Below are 10,933 nucleotides of genomic sequence, written 5' to 3'. Positions count from 1 at the left end.
AACATTTTAGAAAATATAATAAGAAAGTTTACCTGTTTAAGATGCTTAAGCAGGGACATCTTACACAGGTCAGGCTTCCAGGTAATGTGTGAATGCTCATCTTGTCATAGTGGGTTATATCACTCGGTGGAGATCCATACAATTAGTGTGAAGTTATACCCACATCCTGAGGACTGATGATCTCAAACAGGGAAATGTGTCTCTCAAGAATACTGGTGGCTCTAAATGGGTTAGGACAGTCGACTATGTCAAAGCATCAGCACTGTTGCAAGTATCTCTGAATATGGTCCTTCAAGTAATGAAGACTGATTGTCACAGTGGGTGCTCTGGGGAGGGGGAGAGGGGTATTGAATAGATGGAATCAGGGTTACTGTAGGGTAACTGTAGGGTAATGTAATGTAGGGTAATGGAAGTGTTCCACAAGATCATGCAATGATGGATATAGGACATGTTAAATTACACCAAAATTGTATAAAAGTCTATAGGTTAAAATGTAAACTATAATGTAAAACATAAGATAACTAAAAATTTAGAAAATTGTATAGTCTAAATATAGATCATAATGTAAGCTAACATGGAACCTTGGTTGAAATTTATGTTTCAATATCTGTACATCAAGTGCAGCAAACACAATATGAACATGTAAAAATATCATTGCTAGGGAAGGAACAAAATGTTTGATATTGGATATGTGGGAATACCCTATATTATATATGTGAATTACTGTGATCTAAACATTTTGTGAAGATGAAACAAATAATTAGAAAAAAAGAAAGGATGTAGACACTGAGGAAGAAATGAAATTGCCTTGCCACTGTACATACGGGGCAACACCTATTGCATTAATGAAAGACAAAACATCAAAAATGAAGCATTTTCATTTTTTGATACCTCAATTTATTTTTACTTTATTTAGTTTTTCTAAGTTACTATGTATTCTATATCTAACCTTTAAATCCATCACTATCTTCCACTTTATTATTTGTGGAACTTGACAATATATTAGGCTTCATTTTTTAAGAAGTTTTTTTTTGTGTGTGTGTTGAACAAAATTTTAATATTCTAAATTTAATCAACATCCAGCAGGTTATTTTGACTATATATTGTACATTGGAAGGAAGAATCAATTATTTTCAAAATCACATTTAGATTTCAAAGAGTAAGTATTAAAATAGTCTCAGTGTGAACAGAGAGGTTCAACTCTGGCAGGGGAGGAACACTGTGTGGGATGTTATTGATGGGAGCCACATGGTTGGGAGGGAGTTCTCCAGGCATGTATATAGGGTACATAAAAATGTTTGGATATTTTCATAGTGGTTACAATTAAAAACTTCAAATAAGGGAATGTTGAGTTCCTAAACTAGGGAGCTCTATCACATTCCCCAATGGAACAGCATCAATCCCCAAATGCAATGACAAAGACTAATAAGGATGGTCCAACAATGAGCCCTTTATACTGATGACTATGCTTATGAGCCTGTGTGCCTAAAATATGAACTAGGCCTAGAGGTGCAGTTTGCCTACGAGTTACCTCCTGAGATCCTCCATGTTGGTCAAATGTGGCCACTCTCTAAGCCAAACTCAGCATGAAAATGCATTACTTTCCCGCAGCATGGGACATGACTCCCAGGGATGAGCTTCCCTGGTGCTGAGGGATTACTACCAAGCACCAGCTGATGATGTAACTAGAAGAAGACTTTGAATAAAAGGGTCAACTCAGACCAGCAGAATATCTCAACCTTCATGTAATAACGTAATAACAGTTGTTAAAAACTGTTTTTTGACCTTGAATAAAAAGGGGAAATGGAGAGGAGAAATGAGTTTATATGGCTATGAGTTTCCAAAAAGGAGTCAGGGGGTCATCAGAAGGGTCGTGCTTATACATGCCTCAACAGGGTCCCAGAGACAGCCAAAGTAGATAGAAGCCCAGGTACTAGTTCTCCTGAAGGCTGCAGAGACCCACAGGTTCTATGGTCATGGCAGCTGTCTCTGGAGTTCAGTGCCATATCAGTGGGCCCTACTTTGGAGTTTGTATTCCTGAGTATGATGGAATTTTACTCAGATGTGACCTTTCTGCACATCCCTCATTCATTTTTAATTTTAGTCATTCAACAACCATTTAGTCATCAAACACATCATGGAAGTTACTAAATAATATTTTGTGAATAAAGAGATAAGTAAAATATTCTTCCACATCTTATAGAGATTATGTGCAAGCAAAAATAGTAGTGACTACATGAAATACCCTGAGATGGCACTGACATCCTGGTGAAGTGGATCTAAAAGTTTATGCTCATTCTTTGGAGACAAGTGAAGGCTTCACAAGGGAGATGACTGCACTGACACTGAAAGTAGAGATTGGGGTAACTTCAAGAGGAGAAAGGTGTAGAAGCACACCAAGAAGAAACAAGAGGGAAACAATCCAATCAAGATAACCATATGGTGTGGTGAGGTTTTAAAATTAGTTCTTGCTATCTGATGAACAATGAAGGGGTAGGATGTGAAAAGGGGATGAGCAGCCTGACCAGTTTGGCAGTAGGCATAATATAGAGAGCCTGGTGTTTTGTGCAGAACATGGATATTTATGTTTTAAATTATTGAGAGTCAGGGCAGGATTATAGAAGGTGATGGTCGTGAAATTACTTGCCATGATGAAAGCTTACTCTCAGTCAACATGACGATCGCTGTTGCCAAAACCCTACAGAGAGGATGAGGGATGGAAATAGCACAATTGTAGTGGGAAGTGAATCTGTGTGGGCTTGGAGTACAAAGAAAAATATTCATTTTTATCCTAAGCACAGTGTCAGTCATTTTCTATTCATTATTTCATTTAATTCAATTATTCCATGAAATTGTTTTTCACTATTCTGATTTAATGGAAGAATAATGTGAGGCAGCAATGCTATATTCTTATCCAAGATATGTAAATGTAATTGTCATGGATTGAACCTTGGAGTTCAAAGTTTCTGGAATTTTGTACTTCACTAATAACTTATTTATTAATAACATTAATATTTTAAAACTGTGTTAGATTTACAGAAAAGTTGCAAGGATAGTAGAGACGATTTTCAAGAACTTCTCAAATACTTTTCCAACATCTTAACACCTCCAAGCCAGAATAGCAAATTATATTTATTTTCAAAAATTCTTAACATTCAGGCAGTGACAACGTCTCAGATTTTCTCCTCATGTTTTATGAGTTGTATACTTTTCAGGAGTGTAGGTCGGGTATTTTGTAAAGTGCCCCTCACTCTGAATTTGCCTGATATTCTTCTCATGTTTAGACAGGGTTAATGGGATTTTGGAGGAAGATCCCAGGATAATGTGTTATTTTCATTGCATCATATCTAGGGTGCATCCTATCAACATGACTTATCACTCTTGATGTTGACCTTGATCAACAGTGTTTGGAGCTTCCCCAGCTTCCCCAATACTCATCAATTCTCTGCAATTCCATATATGGCTTTTGGAATGAAATTAATACGTGAAGCCCACATTCAGGAGTGTGATGTTTGTGCCACTGCCTTGAGAGAAAATATCTCCATATATTATGGAATTCATCTTCACAATAAATATGTATCTTTTAAAAATCAATTATTTATATTAGGATTGCCTCATGACATTTATTTCTTACTTTGGGTTGTGATACAGTACTACTTTATTTTGTTTTTCAGTTTATTCCAGTTTTGAACTTTGGAACCCTTTTGGCTATGTCCTGTGTCTATTTGAAATTATCCCCAATATTACCAGTTTTATTTTAACACATACTAACTTTTTGGTACTAAGAGATACTCCAGACTCTTTTTGTATATTTCTTGACCTAGTCCTGCAGGCAGCTATTTCTCCAAGAAAATTCTTCTTGCAAAAATGCTTTTAATATCTAAAGTCTGGGCACTATATGTGCCTTGCTACTGGGCCATCTCCATGGATATTACAAGAACACACATGTGTGTACACAATCCTATGTATATATACATATCTGCAATTATTTCTACATGCAACCCTGTGTAACTATATTTACCTCCACACAAATTCACACTGATGTGTCTGTCCCTAACTCATTAACAGAACAATCTAACATCCTCCCCTTGCTTATCTGAATCCTTCCACACCATGTTGGGAAGCATATCTCCCATATTCCATTCATTTACTTCATTGCTTAATTCCAGTGTACATGTATAAAAGTAAAATTTGTTAACCCATACCCTGATGGGACACAATATCAAATAGAGTAGCATACCTGTGTACAGTGCCCATTGATTTCATATTACAGATACTGTTCATATCCAATATTACTAATCCAGCATCTTTTCCTCCCATACCCCTCAGATAGGGCATTTCATGCATTTACAATACAGTTAGATTATGTTTGAACTTGGATGTTGTCAAGTTCAATGGGTTTTGAAAAATACATAATGTCATATGCCTGCAATCCCAGTATAACAGAGAATAATTTCACTGTTCTGAAAATTTCTGAGCTTCACCTACTCAATGTACCTCCCTCTGCCTAAGGCCTGGGCAAACAGTGATCATTCTAATATCTCTGCTGTTTTGTCTTATCCTACTTAGACTGGTTTCTTTTTTAAAAATATTTTTTTAAAATTATTTTATAGGTACTTAGATTACATAAATGTTACATAAAATGTGTAGGAATTTCTATATGCCCTGCTCCTCGTAGCTCCCACATTCTCCCACATAAACAACATCTTTCATTAGGGACATACATTCATTGCAATTGATAAACACATTTCAGGATATTGCTACTGAGCATTGATTATAGTTTACATTGTAGTTGACACTCTCTCCCACATAATTTTGTAGGTTATGGGAAGACATATAATGGCCTTTATCTGTCATTGCAAAGCCATTCAGAACAACTTCAAGTCCCCAAAATGCCCCCATGTTACAACTGTTTTTCCCTCTTCTTGCCCTCAGATCCTCCAGCGATCACTGCCTCCACACCAATGTTATAATTTCTTCCATTGCTAGAATTACAATAAGTAACAATAAGTATAGACGATAAGGCTATAGAAGAATACCAGTAAGTCCACTCTAGTCCATAGTTCTTTCCCATTCTTAAGGATTCTGGGATGGTGATGCCCAATCCACCTCTAATTGAGAGGGGAGTTTGATGCCATATATGGATGGGATGCTCTTGCTGGCAGTTATAGGCTTTCTTATTTCCTTGGTATAGTGGTTGCCCATCCTCACCTCTTTGTTAATTGCCCTGGGTGGGTCCAATGAACTGGAGAGTAGGTGTTGCAACTCCACTGAGGCTCAGGGCACAGCTGGCACATGGGCAGTCCAAAGACTTAAGTTTCTTGGGTGTACATCTACTAACACCATCACCAAGTATAAGTTCAAATAGAAGGGACAGATGAGCTATGTGTAGGGAAGTCATAACTGAGTCCCAACTCTGTCACAATGGGGAGCACAAACCCCAAGGTATTCTCACTGGGAAGGCACCAAATTCCTGACCTATCTACCATGACCATAGGACCTAGGTGTCTCCAGAGCTCTCAGGAGACTCACTATTTGTGGTAGTATCTATTTTGGCAGTCTATGAGATCCTGCTGAGATGTGCATAAGTGCTACCTCTGAAATGACCTCCCAGTTCACTTTGAAGTCTCTCAGCCTTATGAACTCGTTTGTCTTTGCATTCCCCCCTTTTCTTTTACATCTTTTTCCAGTTACCCTGCTATGTGATTGGTGAAGGCTCATCCCGAGGTGTCATGTCCTACTCTGGGGGGAAGACAACGCATTTGTATGCTGAATTTGTCTTAGAAAGAGGCTACATTTGAGCAACAAGGAGGATCTCAGAAGGTAACTTTTAGGCACCCTAAACACAAGGCTAAGTTTCAATTTCAAGAGCAAAGGATCATAAGCACAGTCATCAATATCAAGGGTCCATCAATGGGCCATTTTTCTTCACTAGTCATTGCCCCTGTACTTGGGGGATTGCTGCTGTTCCATTAGAGAATGTAGCAGAGCTCTCCAGGATTAGAATTCAATATTCTCTCAGTTATTGTGTGTCTCTCCATCCACTGTGGCAATGCCACATGAATATTTGAAAACATTTATATACCTTATGTGTATTTCCAGGTGAAATTCCTCCCATGTATCCCTCATTACTGACACTCCACACTAATGATTCTCCCCTTCTCCAATTGTAACTCTTCTGTGATCCAAAGCTTCTTCAAAAATGAAGCCAATAAAATAGCGAAATACAATTATTAGGAAAATCAAATAATAATGATAGGTTAAATATTAAAAATAAAATACAAAAAAATTTAAAATAAAATTTAAAATTTGGGATATTACAAAATAATGAAAACTATTATTTTTTTAAAAACTTTTTTCTTTCATCAGTTTAATAGATATTGTACTGTGTGTATACTGACATTTCCTTCCATTTACTCCATTTTGATTATTCCATTAAACAAAACTATAAAATTTTGTTTTCAAAGAAGTTTTAGGTCACAGAAAAGTCACAAACAGCATATAGGGGACTCCCATATACCCAACATCCTCCCCCATTTTCCCCTTCCCATGTTAATACCGTTTTACATGTGGATGGTACATTTGTTTCAACTGTTATACAAGCAGTAAATCATAGCTACTAACCACGGTCAATGGTTTATATTGTGGTTTACATTTTACAGCACATACATTTATAAATTTTGATGACATTTAACATGACCAGTGTCCATCATTGTAAGATCATGTAGAACACTTCCATTGCCCAATAAATACCCCTCTTTCATGTACTCTATGTGCTCCCTCTGCCTCCCCCGGTGCCAATATTGATCATCTGGCTTCACTACTTGGATAAGATTCATAGTTACTTGCAACACTGAAGTGTTGACATTCTGGTTTGTCCTCCCCTCTTAGGAATCACCTATGCCCTCAAATGACTCCTGTCCCATTGTTTGAAAAGATATAGGTTCTCCCCAGGATGGGAGTTCAACAGCTTCCCACTCATTATGTGGGTTTCCACACACTGACACAAAACATTATGACAAAATGATCTCTCACACTCTCCCTGGAAGCCTGCACCACGTGCACCCTGTCCTGAATGATCCCCATCCAACACCATAAGGCAGTAACCCTCCCTTGTCATATTGCCATAGGAGTGTTCTCAACTTTTTACATTCAGCCACATACCTGACAATTCCCAGCGTTCACATGGTCCATTGCCCAACCCTCCCCCAATTCCATGAGCTGTCCAACCTACCCTCACTACCCTACCCCTGTCAAACCAGCAATGCCTAACCCAATAGTATCACCAATGTTTTGTCATAGTCCTTCACTACCCAATGACACACTTTCACCTTATCATAGATTTGGTCCATATGGGCATTGGCTCACAAACTTCTCCCTTTGTATTTCCTCTAAATATCTCTTACAGACAATAGCTCTCTGAGTCTGCTTGATTTGCTTAATTTATATCAAAAGTCATGTAATATTTGTCCTTCAATGTCTGACTTGCTTCACTCAACATAAGGACCTCAAGGTTCATCCATGTTATTCCATGAGCTAGTTCCGTATTCTTTCTTTTTACTTATTAAATTGTATGTTTCTTAAAGATACATAGATCACAAAATAAAGTTGTATTAAAAAAAGTAAAAGGTTCTTCCATTTCCCACACACCACCCTCCCACTCCTCCCATATCAAAAACCTTGTTTATCATTGTGGCATATTATTTGCATTTGGTGACTACATTTTGGAGCGCTGCCAGACCGCATGGATTATAGTTTACATTGTAGTTTACACTCTCCCCAGTACATTCAGTGGGTTATGGCAGGATATATAATGTCCAGCATCTGTCCCTGCAATATCATTTAGGACAACCTCAAATAGCAAAAATGTCCCACATCTCAACTCTTCCTTCTCCCTTCCCTCAGCAACTACCATAGCCACTTTCCCCAGATCAATGCTACAGCTGCTTCCCTTACTATTCAAAATGATTCTACAGTAGAATACCATTAAGCTCACACTATTCCATAATTTATTCCTCCATCCTGTAGACCCTGGGTTGGTGATGTCCATTCCACCTCTATACTGAGAGGGGACTTATTCCAACATGGTTGGTGGATGTGATTCTCTTACTTAAAGTTGTAGGCAATCTCAGTTCCCTGGTGGGGTGGTTAGCCATTTTCACTTTCCTCTTAGCTGGCCGGTGCAAGTTCAACAAACCAGAGAATAGGAGGTTCAAATCTGCTGAGGCTTAGAGCCTAGCTGCCACATGGCCAGTCCATAGCTTCAAGTCTTCTTAGGATACACCAAACCCAGTGAAAAACTACAAATTCAGTAAAAGTGACAAAAGAGGCATGTGTAGAAAGGTCACATCTGAGTCCAACTCCATCACACTCAGGAGCACAATTTCCATAATAAGGCCCACTCCAGAGGCATCTGCCATGACGGTAGAATCTGTGTGTCTCCATACCTCTCAGGAGCACCAGTACCTAGAGTTGTATCTACTTTGTCTTTCTCTTTTCCCCATTTTTAAAAGGGTTGTTTGTCTTTTGTTTTTAGATATGTTTTCTTTATATATGCTGTATGTTAGGCTCCTATCAGATATATAATTACCAAATATTTTCTTCCATCACATCTTTGAGGTGTAAAAGTTTTAATTTTGAGGAGTTCCATTTATCTATTTTTTCTTTCACTGCTTGGGATTTGGATGTGAAGTTCAAGCCAAACTCAGAATGTAAATGCATTCCCTTCCCCCCATCATGGGACACAACTCCCAGGGATGCCCCTCCCTGGTGCTGAGGAATTACTACCAAGCACCAGCTGGTGATGTAACTAGAAAAAGACTTTGAATAAAAGGGTCAACTCAGAAGAGCAGAATACCTCAGCCTATATGTAATATTAGGCGTTAAAAACTGCTTTATGATCTTGAATAAAAGGGGGAAATGAAAAGAACAAATGAGTTTATATGGCTATGAGTCTCTAAAAGAGAGTCAGGAGGTCATCAGAGAGGTTGTGCTTACACACACCTCAGCAAGGTCCCAGAGACAGCCAAAGTAGATACAACCTCAGGTACTGGTTCTCCTGGGGGCTATAGAGACCCACAGGTTCTATGGTCATGGCAGATGGCTCCGGAGTTCAGTGCCATGTCAGTGAGCCCTACTTTGGAGTTTGTGTTCCTGAGTGTGATGGAGTTGGATTCACATATGACCTTTCAACACATGCCTCTTCTGTCACTTTTACTGGACCTGTGGTTAGCACTGGAGTTGGTGTATATTCAGGAGACCTGAATCTCTGGACTGTCCATGTGATAGTCAGGCCCTAAGCCTCAGCAGACTTGCAACTTACACTGTCTGGTTTATTGGACTTACCCTGGCCGCCTAACAGAGAGGTGAAGAAGGTCAACCACCACACCACAGAGCCAAGAGTGCCTACACCTGCAAGCAGGAAAATTGCATCCTTCATCCATGTGGAACCTAAGCTCCTGCAATAAAGAGGTGGAGTGGACATAAACATCCCAGGGTCCACAGGCTGGAGGATTAGAGTAGGGATTAGAGTAAACTTACTGATATTCTACTGCGACGGTTTGCTCGGTCAGTAGAGGTGGGGTCTGGCTGCGGATGAGGGGTCGGTCCAGCTCTGGACGAGGGGTCAGTCCCGCTTGGGATGAGGGGTCGGTCCCACTTGGGATGAGGGGTTGGTCCGGCAGCAGACGAGGGATCGGTCTCACAGGGGTTGCGCGGTTCGGCTGATGGGGTCACCCGGCGAAGCCGGCAACAAAGGGGTTGCCCGGAGAAGCAGGCAATGAACTGGAGACAAGGGAGGCCAGGCCCTTGTCGGGGGCTCTCAGGACTGGAGGGCGCACGGCAGAAGAACCACCATGGAGACAAGGTAAACACACAAGTCCACTTTATTGAGGGAGAGGCAACAGTTTTATAGGGGCAGGGGAAGGCTGATTGGTCGAAGCCACGCCCTGTTCTGATTGGTTGCCGGAGAAAGGTCAGTAGGCAGTACTGGATGGGGGAGGGTGGTGATTAGGGATTGGCTGTCGCTATTGCTGGGGGAAGGGGCAGGGTTTAGGGATTGGTGGTTGCTGTTGCTGGGGTGGAGGGCAGATTTGAGTTTCCCGTCCATGCCTGGCTGTTGCTGCTGTCGGGGAAAGGGAAGAGGGCAGACTGGATTTTTCCGCCCATGCCTGGCTGTTGCTGCTGTTGGGGGGAGGGAAAAGGGCAGACTGGATTTTTCCGCCCACGCCTGGCTGTTGCTGCTGTCGGGGGAGGGGAAAAGGGCAGACTGGAATTTTCTGCCCTGTGCCTGTGCAGGGAGAAAGAAGAAGAAGGGTGCCGCCCCACAGGCATCGTGTGGCGCCATCTGGGAGGAGGGGCAGCCGTGGAAGCATGGCTGCCGAGAAGGGGAGACCCGAGGGCACTCTGCGCCCATGCCGAGCTCCCTTCAGGGGTGGTGGTGAGTCCGACCAGCCACCCTATTATGGAGGCAGCGGCTTGGCCTGCCACGGCCGCTCCCCTGCCAGGCCAGCAAACCACACTTCAGCCCGAGGGGTGACCGCATTCTACTATGGAACTATTGTGATTAGTAATGGAAGAATTTGTAGCATTGATGTGGAGAAAGTGGCCACAGTACCTGCTGAGGTTAGGGAGAGGGAAGAAGAGATATGATGTGGGGGCATTTTCAGGACTTGGAGTTGTCCTCGGTGGTACTGCAAGGAAAGACACTGTACAATGTATGTCCTGCCATGGCTCACTAGGTGGACTGGGGGAGAGTGTAAACTACAATGTAAACCATTTTCCATGTGCTCCAAATTATATTCACCAAATGCAGTGAATATCCCACAATGATGAAAGAAGTTGTTGATGTGGGAGGAGTGGGGTGAGGGGGTGGGGGGTATATGGAAGTCTCATATTTTTTTAATGTAACATTAAAAACAATAAAGAGATGAAA

General features: G+C 41.0%; 1 long non-coding RNA gene across 1 annotated transcript; it reads left to right on the top strand.

Moving 5' to 3' along the window:
• Positions 1-2,267: 2,267 nt before the first annotated feature.
• On the top strand, positions 2,268-3,594 carry LOC131275245 (uncharacterized). The gene is made up of 2 exons (XR_009182649.1): positions 2,268-2,447; positions 3,352-3,594. It is a non-coding gene; the product is annotated as an uncharacterized lncRNA (long non-coding RNA).
• Positions 3,595-10,933: the final 7,339 nt, after the last annotated feature.

Source organism: Dasypus novemcinctus, chromosome 22 (assembly GCF_030445035.2).
Source record: "Dasypus novemcinctus isolate mDasNov1 chromosome 22, mDasNov1.1.hap2, whole genome shotgun sequence".
Taxonomy (NCBI): Eukaryota; Metazoa; Chordata; class Mammalia; order Cingulata; family Dasypodidae; genus Dasypus; species Dasypus novemcinctus.
The sequence above is the reverse complement of the archived record's forward strand: the minus strand, read 5'-3'. Positions and strand labels throughout refer to the sequence as shown.